Genomic DNA, 18,894 nt, shown 5'->3' with positions numbered 1-18,894 from the left:
GGGGTTGATGATTTACAGAGGACTGAGGAGCTGGGAATGGCTGAGGTGGAGGAGGACAAGGTCTGTGGGGCTCCGCTCACAGCCTAGAGAAGCAGCGGTGTGTCCTGTGATGGGAGGCCAGGCTCCGAGATGCATTTCCTCCCGGGAAGGATACAGCGTCTGGCATCCAATCACGTGGTGGGGACAGAGCTGCCTTTGGGGTGCTGGGGAGGTGTGGATGTGCCTTGGGGTGCCTTTGGGGTACAGGGCTGAGTCTGCAAGAGCCGTGGCCTTGAGGCTGTGCATCCTGTCCCTCGGCTGCCCACAGGTCCCCTTGTCCTTCATCCTCCTGCAGCTCCTGAAACCTATTCCTCCAAAAAGTCCCTCAGACTGACACCCCTGTGTGGGCTGTCCTCTGCCTCCACAAGGGCCACTCCAGGACCATACGGGGCCAGTCAAGTCAATGGCTTTCCTACTGGTACATTTTTTTTAAAGTTTAAAAAAATTCTGTTCTTGGCTGTTCTGGGTCTCGGTTGTTGCGTGTGGTCTTTCCTGAGCTGCGGCAAGCAGTGGCTCCTCTGTGTTGTTCCGCGAGAACTTTCTGACTGCAGTGTCTTTTCTTGTTGTGCACCATAGGCTTTAGGGAGAGCAGGCTCAGTAGTTGTGACGGGCGGGCTTAGTTGCTCCGAAGCATGTGGGATCTTCCCAGACCATGGATCGAACCTGTGTCCCCCCTGCATTGGCAGGCAGATTCTTATGTGTAGCACCACCAGGGAGATCCCCAACTTGTACATTTTGCCATGTGTTCTGTGTCTGTGACAGCCTCGACGTCACCTCCATCTTCCTGCAGGTAGACTCTCAAAGAATAAATAAGCAGTGTGCTTAGGACCATAGGATCTGGAGGCAGGCTGCCCGGGCTGGTGCCTCAGCTCTGCTACTTAATGGATGTGTGATTTGGGCGAGTTTTCCCTCATTCCTCGGGCTTCCCTGGTGGATCAGGGGTTAAAGCGTCTGCCTCCAATGCGGGAGACCCGGGTTCGATCCCTGGGTCAGGAAGATCCCCTGGAGAAGGAAATGGTAACCCACTCCAGTATTCTTGCCTGGAGAATCCCATGGACGGAGAAGCCTCGTAGGCTACAGTCCACAGGGTCGCAAAGAGTCGGACACGACTGAGTGCCTTCACTTTCACTTCCCCCATACCTCAGTTTTCTCATCTGTAGTATGGGGACAGTAATCATGCAATTAAACTCATTATCAGAAGAATTAGATAGAACCATAACTTAGCTCCATGGAGAAGGAAATGGCAACCCACTCCAGTATTCTTGCCTGGAGAATCCTGCGGACAGTGGAGCCTGGTGGGCTGCTGTCCACGGGGTCGCACAGAGCCGGACATGACTGAAGCGACTTAGCATAGCATAACTTAGCTTAGTACCTAGCACATGGTTATCATTCATTATACAACCTCATCAGAAAGATTGGTGATGGCAATGGGGAGGATGGCGATGATGGTGAGGATGATGATAAAACAAGCACGGCTTTACAGAAAAAATACTGTGAACTAAAAATACTGTGAACAAATGACTGCTTTAAACTGAAAACCTTTCTGCATCTTCTGTAACTAAGCTATCTTTCACTTTTTTCTTCTGTGGTTTTTTTTTTTTTTTGGTAATTGGCACTGAAGCCTCCTTTCAGCTCCTCCTTGGGCCCAGCGCAGTGAAAAGAGCGTGAGCTCTGGAGTCACACAGGCCTCGGACAGAACTGTGGTCATGCATAGATCACTTAATCCCTTTGAGCCTCAGTCTTCTCATCTATGAAACGAGAGCGGTGATGGTGACTTCTCACGGGTTAAGGTGACTCCCACAGCTGACGGCAGCAGAGCCTGGTGAGTGCCCACATGCTAGTTTCCTTGTCCCTCTCTTGCTCCATACGGTCCAGGCTCCATCTACCTAAATCTTCTTTCTCTCTCAGGATCTCTTTGAGACCTGCCTGCTCCATAAATTCTCCCTCAGATAAGTGGACAAATCCCCCGTCCTTAAAACTTTCACAGCCCCAGGTCACCGAGTTGGAGATGCCAGGTCACTTTGACCCTCTGGGCTGGAATACCATTGCTTTGGGTTTTGTAATCCTGAGGCTGATTCCCTTGGACTCAGAGAATTTGCCCAGAAAATGTAGATGGGACTTGCTTCCCAGATAGAAGGAAGACTCTTCAAAGGTGGTTGGTTTTCTGTCTCACCTGCCTTTGTGGATCTTGCTACTCGCACAAAGCCTGGTGAATAGAGGATCCAAGTCCATGATTACTGAGTGAAGGAAGGAACACGGGATGGCCAGAGGGGCGGGGAGACCCTCTACAGTTCAGAGTCCCCTTGCACCTGGGGTATGCTCTTACCAGCACCAGCCCTGCAGTTATATTGGAGGGGCTCAGGCCTCCAGAGTTTAGCTCTGTAAGCAAGGGGGATGAAACCCAAAGCTTTCTGATTAGCCTCTTCTGTTTGGATTGGCAGCAGGTTTCCACTTGGAAATGGAGCCTCGGAAGTATCAGAGTCATTCCATACGAGAGGAAGGCTTGTTGGCTCAGCCTCCAGCTTTGATGTAGAGCATATGGGCCTGGGGGTGCAACCTCAGACATTTGGGGAAGTGCACAGAGGGACTGCTTGCATTCGGGACTTCCCAGGTGTTTCTCGGGTCATTGCCATTGGCCAGGCATTCTAACTCATCCAGTGTGGCCGCAGTCTGAAATAGCAGGTTCTAACCTGGGTTCTGTTGCTAGCCAACTGTGTGATCTTAGGCCAGTCGCTTTACCTCTCTGGGCTTTAGTTTAGATCCCTTCTCACAGGACATTTTCTGTTAGTCTGTAGCTTTTGTGACATGCTGGTCAGGAAGCACTGACATTTCTGATGTATGCAGAAGAGCTGGGGGGAGCAGGCAGAGAGACTAAGAAACGGAGATGTAAAAATGCGCCCTGAAACAGAACCCAAGGCTTCTTTCCCTGGCCCTTGGCACTGTCACTACTTCCTCCTCTGCTTCCCCCTGTCCTCAACCCACCCCCGAAGATGAGCCTCATTGGAGGGGAGCACAGGTATGCAGGACGCCCTGGACATCCCTTAACCTGCAAGCCTTGGTTTTCTCACCTGCGTGGGGACACTGACCCCATCTCCTTACTCGGGGGCGGTGAGGATGGAGAAAAGTCAGATGCGTGCTGAGCCTTGGAAAGTGTTAAACCCAGATGAACACGGGGAGTTGCGATTATGGCATAAAGCTGGCCCTGCTGGGATAAGCAGGGTGAACATTACTCCATCAGGTGACCCTTTCTTCCTTGATGATGCTTCAGTGCAATGATGCTTCTACAGCTGTTGGTCGATGGCCTGCCTATTCGGCTTTCTCTGTCCCTTTGAGGCAGAAACACCGCTGTCTGAGTCATCTTTCCTTTGCATGCTTTTCTCCCACCAGAGCAGAAAGAGCAGGTTCTGTATGATCTGGCTCACCCTGCTTATCAGGTGTGACAGCATCTCCAGGTCTTAGGAGACTTCTCTCACAATCCTCGGAGCAGATGCCAGGGACTGGGGTCAGCATGACCCCGTCTTTCATGACCTGGGCAGAGTGGGAGGTTCAGAGGAAAGGGTGTTAGTCCTGCTTTTTGGTTTCATCACATGTTAGTTGAGATAGCACAATCCAAGCCAGCTCTGTACTGAAAAGGGAGCTTGGACTTGAGAGTAGCGTCTTGCCTGAAGCCATCAGTTGAGTTAGTTTCAGAGGTGAAGGGACCAGGACTCATTTCTGCACCAGTCCTAGCGCTCTTCCTAGAATATCACACGGATTCTTTGCTTCTTCCTTCACTCCCTTGCCATCCCTCCCCTTCACCTTTGGCATTCTGCTTATTTTGCAGAGCCCACTAGCTGTAGCTCTCAGGGTGGAAAAGTTTCTGAGTGTCTGGGGCAGTCAGTCTGCTGGGCAGGGTTGAATGCCTTCAAAGCAGCTGGGGTATATTCTCAGGGGGTCACATCACCAGGGAGCACCCAGGGCACCACTTACTACACCGGTTTCTTCCCAGAAATCCTGGAGATACGGCAGGCGGAGACCCCATCCACAAGGCTGAGGGGTCCCAGACACCCCCTGTGAATTGGATTCCATTGCGGCAGCTGTCCCCTGCCCCGCACCACCCCCCCAACTTGCTGACACAGACTGAATGCCCACAGCACCAAGTGGGCCAAGACCTCCCTCCCCACACCCACCTGTCCCCACCCCTGCCCTCTCACCTCTCTGAGGGGCGTTCCATCCACTGGCGGCGTCTCCAGAGTCGCCCGGATAGCGCTGGCCCATGTCCCAGCATCCCTGTCAGCCCAGTTCCACGCTGCCTTGGGAGGGGCGCACACCCCGGGCAGGTTTCACCTTCTGGCAACAGCTGACTCTGTTTATTCAGATGAGAACAATTTTCTCCCCCTTGCACTTTCAACAAGTTCGACCTCAAGCCTCCCCGCCCCCCCGCCCACCACCCCACCTTGCTCTGCTGCCAGAAACAACACAAGGCAGAAGGAGAAGGTGCAGGGCGGGGGGACCATCTGCTCTAAACCGAGCTGTCAGCTGAGCCCCACCTTCCTGGATCTGGGGTGTCTCAGGGCCCAAATGGGCCAGTGTACAGCTAATGGGGAAGGGAGCTGTTTTATTTCCTAATCACTCTTAGAGATAACGGCTCAGCGCATGTGGGAGAGGCCTCCCCAGGAGATGCTGACCGGCAACCCCATCCCTGTTCTTCCTCCAGGGCTGGGCAGAAGCCAGTTCAGCAAGGAATGATCACTAGGGGGCCAGGCTGGGGAGCCTCAGGCTGGCCTCAGTGCCCTATCTGTGATGGGTGATCCGGACAGGTCAGGATGCAAGTCCAGGGCCAGTCCGACTCGAGTCAGCAGCCTTCCCCGGGCACGGTTACCTCTTCACTCCCAGCCAGTGACTCCCCTGAGAGGGTCTATGGGCTCAGAGTCCCTGCCCATGGAGAAGTCGGGAGAGTCACTTTCTCTGACCTTCTAGAGTTTCATGTAAGAAGACAAGCGTGCGCTGAGTGATGTTCTGATTGGGCCGGGCCATCTGTAGTGTTGAGGCCACCTGGGTGCAGGGCCGGGAAGCTGGGCTTGTTCCATCCTGTGGATGGAACGTGATGTGATGGCTGGGATCCAGCCAGGTATGGGAGGCCGAAGGGCAGGGCGGTGAGCAGCTTTCTTCAGGTATGGAGGCAGCCCAAGCCAACCTTGCTGTCATCTGAGAGCAGTTTGTTTCCCCCAGCTTGGCGTTCAAGCCTCTTAGCTCTCTCCCACCTTGCCTTCCTGACTTTGAGCTTTTCTCCTTGTCCTGCCCCAGCCCTCCCCCAGATCCATCACTCCATGAACGTTACCGGGACTTCAGGATGACTTTGCTGTCCTTGTTCCTTCTGCCTCCACTGTCCCTTCCTCTTGTCCCAACCACACCCATGAACGAGACCTCAATTATACATTTCTTCCCTGATTCTTGTGTATCTCTCTGAGGCCTTTCCCCTTCCCTCAGGAGCATTTTTATTCCTCTCTTATAGCACCAGGAATAGATCTTCCAATTGTTGTGAAGGGTGCTGCCTCTCTCACTGGACTGAGCTTCCTGAAAGAAAGATTTCCTATTTTCTGCACATGGACTGGCTCATCAGCAGGTGTGAGATAATGGCCTGAAGGGATGAACCATCCTACAGCATTCATTACCATAAATTTGCATATAGCTCCTAGCACATTTACAGAGTTCCTGCTCTCCATGCCTCTTGATCTTTTTTTCTTTATTTTTTAACTTGAGGATAATTGCTTTACAATGTGTTGGTTTCTGCCATACAAGGTTACAAATCAGCCATAATTACACATATATCACCTCCCTCTTGAGCCTCCCTCCTCTCCCCTCATCCCTCCCCTCTTAGTCTTCAGCAGAGAGATTGGGGAGGGGGAGCGGGAGGGCAGCAAATAAAGAAATGAAAAGGCTCCAGGGCTCCGAGTTAGGGTGAGAAATGTGGAATGTCAGGGCTGGAAGAGGTGTTAAAAATAATGTAGTCTCATCTCTTTGTTTATCGTAGTATAGTTGATTTACATTGTTGTGTTATTTCTGCCGTACAGAAAAGTGATTCAATTATACATATGCATAAATTCCTTTTTATGTTCTTTTCCATTTTGCTTTATGACTTTTTTTTAAATCTATGAGACGAATTTATTATGGGCTGATATGATTGCTTGATAACCTTTATGGACCTTTCTTGAATGTTTTTTTCTGCATGTTGCTATGGTAGTTATTAAATGTTAATAAAATAGTAGTAGCTATTAATGTTAATAAAATAACATTAACGTTATTAAAAATGTTATGGAATAAATGTTAATAAAAAGAAGAAAAGGGTTATTACTCTGGACAGTGTGAATATTGGCATAATCTCTCTTTTTTGCTCTGACAGGATATTGAATATAGTTCCCCATGCTCTGCAAGTAGGACCTTGTTGTTTATGCATTCTCCATATACTAGCTTGCATCTGCCAACCCCAAGCTCCTAGATCTCTTATTTTCTAGACGAAGAGACAGAGGTTCCTAGAGGTGACTCGCTGACCATCATCTGAGCAGTTAACTGCACAATGAGATCGGCTCACTGTGGTCACTTTGTCTGGTGGTTGCCGGAGAAGACTGTCTACCAGTGCTCCCGGGGTTTTCCATGTTCGCCTGGATGCCCCCGTGTGTCCCTGTCAGTCTTACCCGCTGCATTCTCATCTGAAAATCCTGGGAAGCCTGTCCTAGACCACTCTGCGCCCGGTCCTGGGTGGCGGAACCAACTTCAATTCAAAACACCACTTGCTCTGGAACCCCAGGTCCTCGGCACCTTCCATCAGGACTGCTGGCTTCCTAGCTCTGCTTAACTCTGGGGTGAGACCTTGCAATGGATTTTAGATTGTAGTTGATGGGGGAAGAAAAAGAAAATTGAAATTAAAACTAAATGAGAGCGGCGTACAGGAACACGGGGAGAGGAGATTTGAGAGCTGGGAGCCTGGGCTCTAAAAGAGGAAAGATGTTTTTCCCGTGAGAAAATCATGTGCCGACTTCCAAGGAGCCTCCTGTAGGGGCAGGAACTCCTACGTCCCCAGACTCTCCACTAAGAAAAGGAGAAGGTTCTGGACTTCAGCTTTCTCCAGATGTTGGGCTGATGGAGTTGGGCTCAGGCTCGGGGCTGGTGAACGAGGTATCCCAGGGGAACTGGCAAGTCCTCGGAACTTCTTTTGCAACTAGATTTAGGAACCAGTTAGGGTGAAGGGGAGAGACGCAAATACCCCCTCCTCCCCAACTCAGTGACCTTTCGTGAGCTGCATTCTCAAGCTCTGTGAAGAAGTGATTTCTGTCTTCTCCCTGTTCAGGCCTCTTTGGAGAAAATAAGACAAATAGGGTCAGAGGAAGGCAGTCCAGCCAGTTGGGTGTCCCAGCTGGGGAAGTGCCCGCAGAGCCAGGGCACCAGTCTGACGGGCAGCCTCGTCCAGGTGGGCCTGGGCTAGCCCAGATTTTCTCTCATCTGCTATAAGGTGATGGGGGTAAACAGGCAGCCTGGGGGATCCCTGGGTGCTGTCCCAGACTCTGCTTTCTCCCTTTCCATGAAAATGTTTGTCATACATACTTTGAAGAGACTTGGAACATACTTTGAAGAGACTATAAAATCCAAATAAAGTCTTACCTGCCAATCAGGGACTTACTCGGAGGGTCCCAGCCTTAGGGGTCAGAGCTGGCTAGAGGTCCAAGAGCAATCTCCCCTGAATCTCAGATGTGAGCTGTGCCTTCCGCGTAGGGGCCAAGGTTTGGATTTGCTGTGTCCCCACATGGCTTTCGGCTGCAGGGCAGGGACTCCTGTTGCCAGGAGGAACTTGCTTCCACAATCTGGCTGGCTTGGCATGCTGGCCCCGTCCAAGCAACCATGGGCTGTGGTCCACCCACAGGAATGGTAAGATGCTGTGGTGTGGGCCTGTTTAATCAGAAGCAGCATTGGTGAGAAGAGTTTTCAAGGTTTCTCCGTTGCACACGTCCACCTTGGATTTTGTCTCGCTCTGCCCACCATTTCTCAGCGTCACTAGCATTTATTCCCCATCTCTGTGCTCAGAAAAGAAACTCTTAGGTCTATTAGCTATCTGAAGTAGGACAGGATTTCCGAGATACCTGGAGCTCAGGTCAGGAGAAGGGATGGAGAAGCAGGTCTTTAAGCCTTGTGTTACTTTGTGTCTTCAGACAGACATTGAAGAAACTATGAGGTCCCGATTTTCCAATTACTGTGACACACAAACTCTCGTCTTAATCTTTTTTTTTTTTTTTGGACTGTGTATTTACTTTTGGCCCTGGATCCTTTGACTGGATTTCTTTCGATTGGCTGTGGAAACCAAAGCACCAGGAAGTTAGTGATATTATTTCCGAAGCCTGCCATAGACTTGTTTTCTGATCTTAGGGATAGCTGAGAGAGTCTATTTCTTAAACCCTCTTTTGTTACCCAAGGGGAATCAGATTGGCTACTTTTTCTAAGATCTCTGCATATGAGGCAGAGAAGCAAGTGGGCTAGATACTGCAGGGCTTCAAAAGGCCAAACTGAGAACAAGAAGACTGAGCTGGGTTCAGAGTTGGCGAGGGTGATGAGCTGTTAGGCGTCATTGGAACCAGGCTAACTGGAATTCCTGGAAATTTTCCTGAGGGCATCGTGTCCCTAAATTCCATCTTTTGCCTCATCGGAGAGGGTCTGGTTTGGCAGAACAATTTTCCAGGAGTGAAATTCCTTCTTCCTTTATACCCCTCTCTCCCTTCCACTTAAAATCTTGTCTCTACTCCACTGATTTCTCCAGGTTTTCCATTTTAGAAACAAGGGCTTATTAAGAACAAGAAAACAAAACATCTGCTGGTTGTCATGTTTGCTTCCAGAAACAGTGCTCAACTACTGTTTAAGACCCCAAAGTCAGAATTTCCAAAGCAGCATCTGAAGTGGGCTCTAGGAGAGGGGTGGCCGCCCGACTTCACACAGGGACCACGTGTTCCTTGGGAGCTTGGGCCGTGTCTTCCTCTCGGTTCCTCTGGCTAGCCTGCAGTGCATCAGCCCCCAGAGGATGCAGAGAGAGATTTGGCCCTTAACTGTCCAGAGATGAGCCACCACCGCTGACTGCAAGAGACTCAGTGATCTGGTGTGGCCCAGAGGTCAAGAGCGAGTACTGTGCAGCCAGGCCTCTCTCTACTGTGTGACCTTGCAGTGTGACCTTGGGCAAGTTTTTAATGTCTCCAGGCCTTGAAATCTTCCTGAATGAGTGGGGATGATAGGATCTGCCTTATAAGGTTGCTGTAATGATTCAATAACATCGAGGAGATGCTTAGCAGAGTCCTGGCCCAGAGTGAGTACTCGCTACATGGTCGCTGTCAGCAGATGTAAATTTGCCTACACGAGGCTCCTTTCTTGGCTCGTACAATCTCTAATGTGACGGGGGAGGGCTGGCTTTCTCCTCTGCGTCAGCCCCTAGGCGGTGAACTTCTTAATCCTTTCAGTGCATTTCCAATGTCTAAATCCACAACGCCTGGGCCCTAGGAGATGTTCTCTGATGAATAAATTAATAAACGGACTCATTCATTAGGTGCAGATGGACACAACTCACAGGGTGAATGTCTAACTGCTTCTTTGGAGAGGAGAGGATAATGTGACCTGCTGAGACACCCCAGCACTGACTTGCTTAGAGTCTCAGCAGCTGCAGACAGTGCTGAAGCCAAGAACTCGCCTGGAATGGTGGTCTTGGGAAGTCTTGCGGTTTCCATTCTGCCTTTAACCCAGGAAGGCCCTTTCTCCGCGGTGAAGACACTCCCAGGGCTTCACTCCGTACCAATCTTGGGGGTCACCATTCACATCAAAGACCCTGTGGATGGTGCCACGGGAGCCGTGCCCTGCCTGGCCGAGTGGCCATGTGTGACCGCCCAGGACTTTCCCAGCGTTGAGAACAACCTAGATTCCTTAACACTAGGACTCACCTTCCAAAGGATGATTCATTTTCAATGACCTGAAAGAAACGAGGGAGGTGGAAAGAGTAAGGGCAATTGTAATATCTCCTCTGGAGACAGGACTACAGGACCGTAGGTGTGGGGGAGAGATGATGACGGCTCTGTCCTGGGGCAGGCCCTCGGAGTCACAGGACCTGACCGAGGGCATCTCTTTCCAGCCCCATAGTAAGAGCATTTCCATCATGGAAAGCAGCAAGTGACAGCCAGTTGTTACCTATGCAGAGCACACCCCTGATTTTGGCTGAAGGCCAAGGACATCCACAAAAGCAGGGGAGAGGATGGTGGGTAGGAGGGTAGAAGGAAATGGGGGAGTGTTGTCAGGCCCTAGGCAAGCACCAGCTCTTCCTGGGACTGACCTTGCTTTGACAGCTGGGGGTTGTCTTGAGTCCAAGCAACTGGACTTTTCCAGGAAGTGGAGGAAGTGGAGAAAAAGGTGGGAGTGATATTGACCAGAGTTCTCAAACAAGAAATTCAGGCTAGGCTTTACTGGGCTGGAGGAGGGAGTGAGAAAAAGTAACTGGTTCCCTTGTTAGCTGGCTTCCAGAGGAGGGGGTGAGCTTGTTACTTACATGGGGTGAGGGTAGGGGTGGGTCCAGGGTGCGGCTGAAGGGGTGGGTTAGGCGGTTTGCCCACCCCTTTGTGGTGTCGGGAGCAGGGGGCAAGCCCAGTATGCTGCTTTTGCACCGGAGACCCAGTTTGTTTTTTTTTAGCTCCAGGCTCTTCAGAAGTGGCAGTTAGGGTTTTTATTTTGTCTTTGTACCTTTCAGGTCAGAATTTGCCCCAGCTGCACATGCGGGTTTATTCCTAGTCGCCTGTAGCCTCTCTGTATTTCGTTGCTGGAGGAGAAGAGTGTCCAGGTGCAGGTATCACAGCAGAGGGGCCCAGGTCCCTGCCTGTCTCAGGAGCAGTTTGTGCTGCGTCCCTCACCCCCGCCGCCCCGGGGTCCGCATGAATGTCCTGCCCTCTGTGTCCATCCTACCTGCTGCCGCAGCCACACACGTCTCCCTACAGGTGCGGGGAGCACCTCCCAACAGGTGAGACCCACAGAATCTTTTCAATTTCACGTGGCTTTGTCTGTGGATGAACCAAAAAGAAAGGAAAAGCCCTAATATGGATGGAGGGTTTGGGTAACCTCTGGACTGTTTGCTTTTTGTATATTTAAGTCTAAGAGCCCTGAGAATCAAGCACTATGGTTCTATCCCCATGGTAGCAAAGAGGCCCTGAGACACAGGGATACCCACCCCCACCACCCCACCCCAGAAGTGACATCCACGATGCTGGCACAGTCCCTGATTTTAACTGCTGTGCCAGACACTTGGTCGGGATTGAACACGTACTGGGGAGAGAGGCAGACCCAGTGTAACCTGTGCTGTCTCTGATTGGCCTGCCTGTGAGGCTTCATTTTATTTGGGGAGCTCTGACACCCCTGGCATAGTCAGGCCCACGGTAACACCCCACCCTGCTCTTGGGGGTTTTAAAAAACGCCCACTGGTTCTGTGCTCTGGCCCCCAGATCTCTTTCTGCTTCTCATCTTCTATTTGTTCATCCAGCCGCTCTCTGAAGCCAGCTTATTCCCGTATATGTGTAGGCATATGTGTGTGTGTGTGTGTGTGTGTGTGTAATAACAATAAGAAACCCAGCTCCTAAGCCACATGTTTCATTCTGCTGCTTGTTAACTTTAACAAGGCAGCTGGAGGTTTGGGCTGAGAGCTTGCTTTTCTATTAACCAGAGCTTCTCCTCCCCCTGGATTTCCTGTTTGTAGTTTTGGAGGTAAAGCGTCATGGAGGAGACGAGCCTGAGTCGTTCCAGACAGCCGCGTGGGCGGCTCCCAAGACCTGGGCAAAGGGAGCCTCACGCTGGGCCAACCTCGGTCCCTTAAAATAAGATCCTTTTACATGGGTCCTGGGCCGGGGCTGTGCTCGGCACGGGGGACACAGCAAGATGGCACTGGTCGGGCCTCCGAGGAGCACAGTCTAGGGTGGGGTTACACCAACCCCTCCCAGGAGTTGCTATAGCACCAGGTCGGTGCCCCAGAGGTGATACAGGCTGCGGCCAGAACGTGGAGGAAAGAGCAGCTTCTGGATCTGCAGTCTTCATGGAGGAAGTCACATTTGAACTGGCCTTTGAGGGGCAGGCAGGTGGGTTTTTTTTTTTTTATTTATTTTTAATCAGAGGATAATTTCTTTACAGTGTTGTGTTGGTTTCTTCTGTAAAACAGTGTCAATCAGCTATACGTGTACACATGTCCCCTCCCTCTGGAGCCTCCCTCCTCTCCATCCCACCCCCATCTCACAGAGCACCGAGCTGAGATCCCTGTGTTATCAGCAGCTTCCCACTAGCAGTTTATTTTACACATGGTGGTGCATACATTGTCAGTGCTACTCTCCGAAGTCATCCCAACCTCTCCTTCCCTCGCTGTGTCCAGCAGTCTGTTCTCTACATATGGGCAAGTGCTTTTATTTGTTGCTTTAGTTTTGTCTTTTACAAGCAGAGAACAGCCCACTGAGCAAAGGGTCAGAGATGCGCAGTCGCGGAAGCACTGACTCCCCCAGAAAGAGAAGATTACAGTGCAGGTGAGGATGGAGGCAAGATGACAAAGGCCCCTGGGAGCCAGGCCGTGGGGACCACATAAGTTCACGTGAGGGGTTTGGATTCTTTTTAGGCCAATGATGGTCACTAGGGACAATTATGTGTTGGAGGGGCATGAACAGAACTGTTATAGAAAGACACCTGGTGAGTGAGTGGTCCCTTGGGTCTGGAGGAGGGGGTCACATAGGAGGCTGTTGGGATGCACCTGAGAAGAAGTGAGTGCAGGGGATGGAGAGGAGGGATTGAATGCAGGAGATGACTCGGGGGGAGGCCGGGAGATGCTGATAGTCACACTGAGGTTTGGAACCCCAGGTGATGTTGACATTAACAGACAACAGAGATGAGGGGCCAAGGAGGACTTATCATTATGACTAGTTGGCTGGGCAGTGATTTAGGAAAGTGACCCACTTAGGGCTTGGAGGTATAATTCCCATAGATCATCTGTCTATCAACCTATCCCTTCCCCAATTCCACCCATTCACTCATCTACCCACCCACTTATCCACCTACCTATCTATCCCTTCCTTCCTCCTTCTCTTCCTCTCTTCCATCCATCCTTCCAAATATCCATCCACCCATCCATCTATCCTATCATCCATCCACCCATCCTCCCATCATCTGTCCCTCCCTCCCTCCCTCCCTGCATCCACCCATCTATTCATCCCTCCATCCCCAGTAAGCATCTCCTCTGAGCCAGGCACAGTTTTCCCATCATTATTAAGGCAAAGTGATTAGGGTTACTCCCTCTTCCATACATAACTCTATCTGAGGTTTTGCTGACTTCCTTCCCCTTCTCTGCTTTGCCTTTGATGTTCACGGTAACCAGTCTTCCTGGGCTTAAAAGTTTTGGTGGACAGAAAACTTTGGCCCATCTTATTTGCCTCCCTCCTCATCCTTAAAACAACACATCTGCTCATGTTCCAGACAAAGGAGTGAAGATAGAATAGTATCATCTCCACCATAAAAGAAACATTTCTTGCATTTCACAGGAAGAGAGCATTCATCCATGCTGGTGATACTGTCCTTTCCCAGATGCCAGGCCTGTCAAGAAATATGACAAGGTCATCTCATGAAAACAAGGCGTATTGTTTTCCATCGTGTGAAGGAAATTAAAGGAAGACTATTAACTCGATGGTTTTAAGATTGTGAGATTCTTCCTTTAGGTTTTGTACTCCACATGCTTATGTTTTTCTTAAATTTCACTGTGGTGGGTTAAGCGGCATCTCTGCTATGAGCAGAGCTTTGGAAAGGATGTGGGGAGAAACAGAAATCATGATGCTGGAGAGTGCAGCCAGACTGGAGGTGGACCATCCTCTGCTTCCTCTTGTCCTTCTTGTTCTTGTACCTTCTCTCGCCCCTCTTTCAGCATCCCTGGGCCAAGCCACAGGCCCGAGATTACTCCTATCAGCGTGTCTCCTGTTCATTTTCAAGCATCTCTGAGCTTCTATGTCTGTGTGTGTGAAGGCCAGCTTTCACATCATTCAAAGAAGGAAATGATGAGGTTCATATCTCTGAAGGCTTCGCCCTTCTCTTGTGACCAGGGAGTATCTTCGGACAGATTGCTCGTCACAGTCTCCCACCCAGAAAAGTGACTCTGAAACAGAACCCGTGGTGTATCCAGCACTGTGTGATTTTAACTACGCCCCAGTGTTTCTTTGAAATGATTATTTATCCTCCCCCAACTTGCCTTGCCCATTTACTTTTTTTTTAATTAAAAAAAAATGTTTATTTGACTGCACCAGATCTTAGTTGCCACACGTGAACTCTTATTTACTGAGTGTGGGATCTTAGTTCCCTGATCAGGGATCGAACTCACACGCCTTGTATTGGGAGCTCAGAGTCTTAGCCAAGGGCCCACCAGGGAAGTTCCCCTATTTGCTCTCTTATTTGCCCCCTTCCTGTTGGCGTTTTTCTTCCACACTTTTCCTTGCAGCCTAACATTTCTAGTCTTAACTGAGCTCCCAGAGTGTCTTTGTTTAGGTGAAAGTTCTTTATGGATGCTTCTTCCTCCACTTCCTTTTCTGTAGTTTTTCTCTTTTAGGTAATCCCGGCTTTATGCAGAAAAGCAATCAGTAAATACGTACTTGGTGTGTGTGTGTGCAGGATACTGGTGGGTGTCTTGAAGGAAAGAAGAGGAAATGTGGTTTCTGTCCATAAGGAGCTTGCAGAGTATTTGGGCGAGGACCTGGGCAACAGGAGAGCTCCTCCCCACAAACCCACAAACAAACAAAGACCAAAAAATCAACGGCCCTACAGTTTGGTGGATTTCTGTTTTGATGTCTCTTAATAGCTGAGCCTCCCACCGGGGCTCTCCCCATGGGAAGGATCCTTCTCTACAGGCCCACTGAGCTCTGAGCACACTTGCTCATTTATTCAGAAGAACCTTTTTGAGTGGCTCCTGTTTGTCGGGCACTGTGTGATGTGGGGAAGTGGTGCCAAAGCTGATCAAGCCAGGCAGCTGACCTGTTACCAGATTTTAGAAGGAGAAGGAAGAGGTCACTTTGGATTGGGGTGGATGACACGGTGGACATTATGGATGTGAGCATTACTTTCATGGGCAAAGGGGCCCACAGAGGTTTTGCAGGTGAGAGAAGGTCCTGGCTGCTCACCCCTCCTTGCTCTGTTGCCCAGCTTCCCACCTGCTTCTAGGCAGTTTCGGTTCCTCCCTGGCCACTTCCATGCTGTTTTCCTGAAGGATGGGGGTGGGTTTCTGCAGGCATATCAGATTGCAAGCCCTAATGTTGTGTTTGGATCCGGTGCCTTGCTGTGCTTTTAATGAAAATGACTGGCTTACCTCTGCACAAGCCTGCCTACTCTCGAGGGCCCAGGCCTCTGGGTTTACCAAAGACCCTCAGCGACTCTCCGTATTTACAGCTCTCGGCCTCAGTTCTTGCACAGAGAAGCCCAGGCCCCGCTCTCTCTCAGCACACCCTCGTAAAGCCATGCAGTGTCAGGCCTCCATGGGGGTTTAGGAGCTCCAGCCTCCTCCTTGCACAGATGACGCCGCCAAGACCCACAGAGGGTGGTTGTTTATCCGAGTCCACTGCCAGCTTGCTTAGTCATCGGTTATCTGTCTGTTCATGCATTTAGTGAAACATTGAAGAAGTGCTTATAAGGGCTACATTCTGAGGCCAATGTGATTAAAACCACGAGGAGCAGACTTAAGGGACCCACATTCTAGTGGGACAGACTTGGGAAGAGAAAATCACAGCCCATGATCAGTGCTGTGATAGTGAAATGAGCAAAGCAGGGAGGAAAGGGTTGGCTTTGTCTTGTGGAACCAGGGAGAGCATCATGGAAGAGGTGGCTTTAGAACTGGACCTCGAGAGATGCAGAGGGGTCACTGGGCAGAGATGAGGTGAGGGAACCCCAGGCAGGGGGAGAACAAATCAGCCAGATCATGGAAGGGGATGGGGAGGCCTGGTCGTGGCCTGAGGGGCGGGTGACGCAGCCACACGAGCAAATTAAGGGTGAGACTGGGAAGGGCCAGGGCGTGGTCCCCGATAAGGTAACTGAGCTGGTGGAGGTCTTTTTTTTTTTTTTTCCATTTATTTTTATTAGTTGGAGGCTAATTACTTTACAATATTGTAGTGGGTTTTGTCATACATTGACATGAATCAGCCATGGAGTTACATGTATTCCCCATCCCGATCCCCCCTCCCCCCTCCCTCTCCACCCGATTCCTCTGGGTCTTCCCAGGGCACCAGGCCCGAGCACTTGTCTCATGCATCTGGCGGAGGTCTTTCTTTAGGAAATGGTCTGATTTTATTTTTTTTTTTCTCTAGTACAATGACATCTTTGCTGCTGTGTCTGATGATGTGGACTGTGAGAGGTTGATGGTAGAGAAACTAATACGAGAATTGACACTTAAAGTCAGCCCTGACGTGGTCCTGACGGACCTGATTTGGCCGATATGTCTAAGTAGACAGCATGGGGGCTGGTCACCAAATTCATCTGGGGGATGAGAGAGAAGGGAAAGAGGAGGGTGGCAGAGGTTTCTAGCTTGATGGGCTGGTCATTCATGCTGGAGGCAGGGTTGCAGAAGGTGGGTGGATGTGAGTGGGGAGTGCAGGGGGAGATGCGTTGACTGCGTTGGTTACCGTTCTCCCAGGGGAGAGGAGCAGTGGGGGGTCTTGACATTTAGATCTGGGTGTCATCACCTCACAAGTAGGTGTGTCAAGGCTGTCACTCAGAGTGAGACTGACTGATTCCCGCTTCCAGACTCTGATCTGGTCGCCAGGCTGCTCATCCTTCCTTTGTCTATCCAAATCCCAATTCTCGTCTGAATCTGACTGGCGTGAAGGGAATTCACTAGACACCTCTCTTGCTTCAGTCAGGACCCGGGAATCTCTGTTGTGTCTCTTTTTTTTTTTTCCTAAGTCATTTTCCAGGACTCATGGCACCTCAGGACTCCAGGGGAGGGCCTGTCAGATGGAGTTTATTTATTGGATGAAAAGCACTTAATAATTTGGTTCTGTGTTCCCCTGGTCCTTTTATTTTTCTTTCTATCTCTCTCTCTCCTTCCTTGGGCCTTGCAGAGTGGGGAATGGGTCAGCAGCTTGGCCAAAACATTCTTGAGTACTTAATTCTTCAGCTGTTTTACAAGCTTGCCTAGTTTATGTAGCTAATCTTTCTCTCTGGTGCTTGTCCCTGGAGGAGTGTGTGTGTGCGTGTGTGTGAGTGTGTGTGTGTGTGTGTGTGTCTTGGGGCTGTGGGAGGGCTGGGATGGCCATGGGGCCCTGCTCAGTCAAGAGAACTAAGAGCGTGATAAAGCCTGAGGTGTCTGCCTGTGCTCAGCTCTTGCATTCTTGTCCACTGACTCTGGTTTAATGTGCTCACACCCCTCGAGCATTCTTGTTCAGTCTGGGGAGCTTGGTGAGGTCATTTGTCTCAAGGTTTTCGTGAGATCTGGAGACCCTGCAAATGTATAGAGGGATGTGACCCCAGGGTTTGGCCGTCTCTGGGCATCCCTGGGTCCATATTGGGTCACACTGCGTCCAGAGCCAACACGGAACAGCCACTTGCTGAAGAAGGGAAGTCACTCCCGGGCTGCCCCTTTCTTCCTTAGACACTGACTACTAAGGAGTTTTCTGCTGACCTACATCGCCAGCTCTCCACTTCTTCTGCCTTACACTACTGATATATGTGTAAGGTAGATAACCGGTGAGAACATATATACAGCACAGGGAACTCTACTCAATGCTCTGTGGTGTCCTGAATGGGGAGGAAATCCAAAAGAAGAGGGGATGCATGTATACATGTGGCTGATTCACTTTGCTATACAGCAAAAACGAACACAACATTGTAAAGCAACTCCACTCCAATAAAAATTAGTAATAAAGAGCTGTAACTGACTCTCATATGCAGCATCCTCTGAATTCCTGAGTTCAGGGCCACCCCTCCCAGTCAGCTTGTCAAGCTAACTATTAATCACAACTCTGATAAAGGATCCCCAGTCAAGGAGCGGAGGGCAGGGAGCTCCAGCAGAGGACAGGCTTGGGTGTCAGTAAAACACAGGTGGTGATGGTGGTGTCTCCACCATCGCAGGCCTGTTTCTCTCTGGCAGAAAAAGCGATGACTCTGTGATTCTGACGTTTCCCAGGCATCTTAGATTTCATCTTAGGAATGTATGTACATTCCTGATGGGTGGACAGTGGGAAAAGAATGGTTTTGATGCATCTTCTGTGCTAGGTCTTATGTGAATGCTCGTATACATCATGTCACTGTATGTGAGAAATCCTTGAGAAATAGACATTATGATTATTATTATCATTATTTAGTGAAAGTGAAAGTGTTAGTCGCTTCAGTCATGTCCGCCTCTGCCACCCCATGGACTATAGCCCACTAGGCTCCTCTGATGACGGGGTTCTCTAGGCAAGAATACTGGAGTGGGTTGCCATTCCCTTTTCTAGGAGATCTTCCTGACCCAGGGATCGAACCCGTGTCCTCTGTGTTACGGGCAGATTCTCTACCATCTGAGCCATCAGGGAAGGCCATCGTTATTTACACTGTAAACATGGGGAAACTGAGGGCCAGAGGGTTAGACGATGTGGCTGAGCTGGTTCTGCTGAGCTGTGCAGAGCCAAGCTGGGTTCCCTAGACCCCACACTCTAGTACTGCGAGATTTTTACTGCATTTTCTCATACACTCATACATCAGATTCCCTACCATGAAAATGCATGGCCAGGCTACATATGATCATCCCCACTTGACAAATGAGGAAACTCTGGTTTAGAAAGATTACTTAGGAAGAGAAGCAGCCTTAGATCCTGATCTGACTCTTACTCC

General features: G+C 50.2%; 1 long non-coding RNA gene across 1 annotated transcript in view; it reads left to right on the top strand.

Moving 5' to 3' along the window:
• The window catches only part of LOC122674537, a 200,138-nt gene that overhangs the window by 42,413 nt on the left and 138,831 nt on the right, over positions 1-18,894 (top strand). Inside the window, exons 2-4 of the long non-coding RNA XR_006334990.1 lie at positions 1,661-1,861; positions 10,784-11,050; positions 11,780-12,155. This is a non-coding gene — a long non-coding RNA (uncharacterized LOC122674537). The remainder of the gene's footprint in view (positions 1-1,660; positions 1,862-10,783; positions 11,051-11,779; positions 12,156-18,894) is intronic.

This window comes from Cervus elaphus, chromosome 2 (genome assembly GCF_910594005.1).
Source record: "Cervus elaphus chromosome 2, mCerEla1.1, whole genome shotgun sequence".
In the NCBI taxonomy this organism is placed as follows: domain Eukaryota; kingdom Metazoa; phylum Chordata; class Mammalia; order Artiodactyla; family Cervidae; genus Cervus; species Cervus elaphus.
This window is presented reverse-complemented; position numbering and strand designations above follow the sequence as displayed.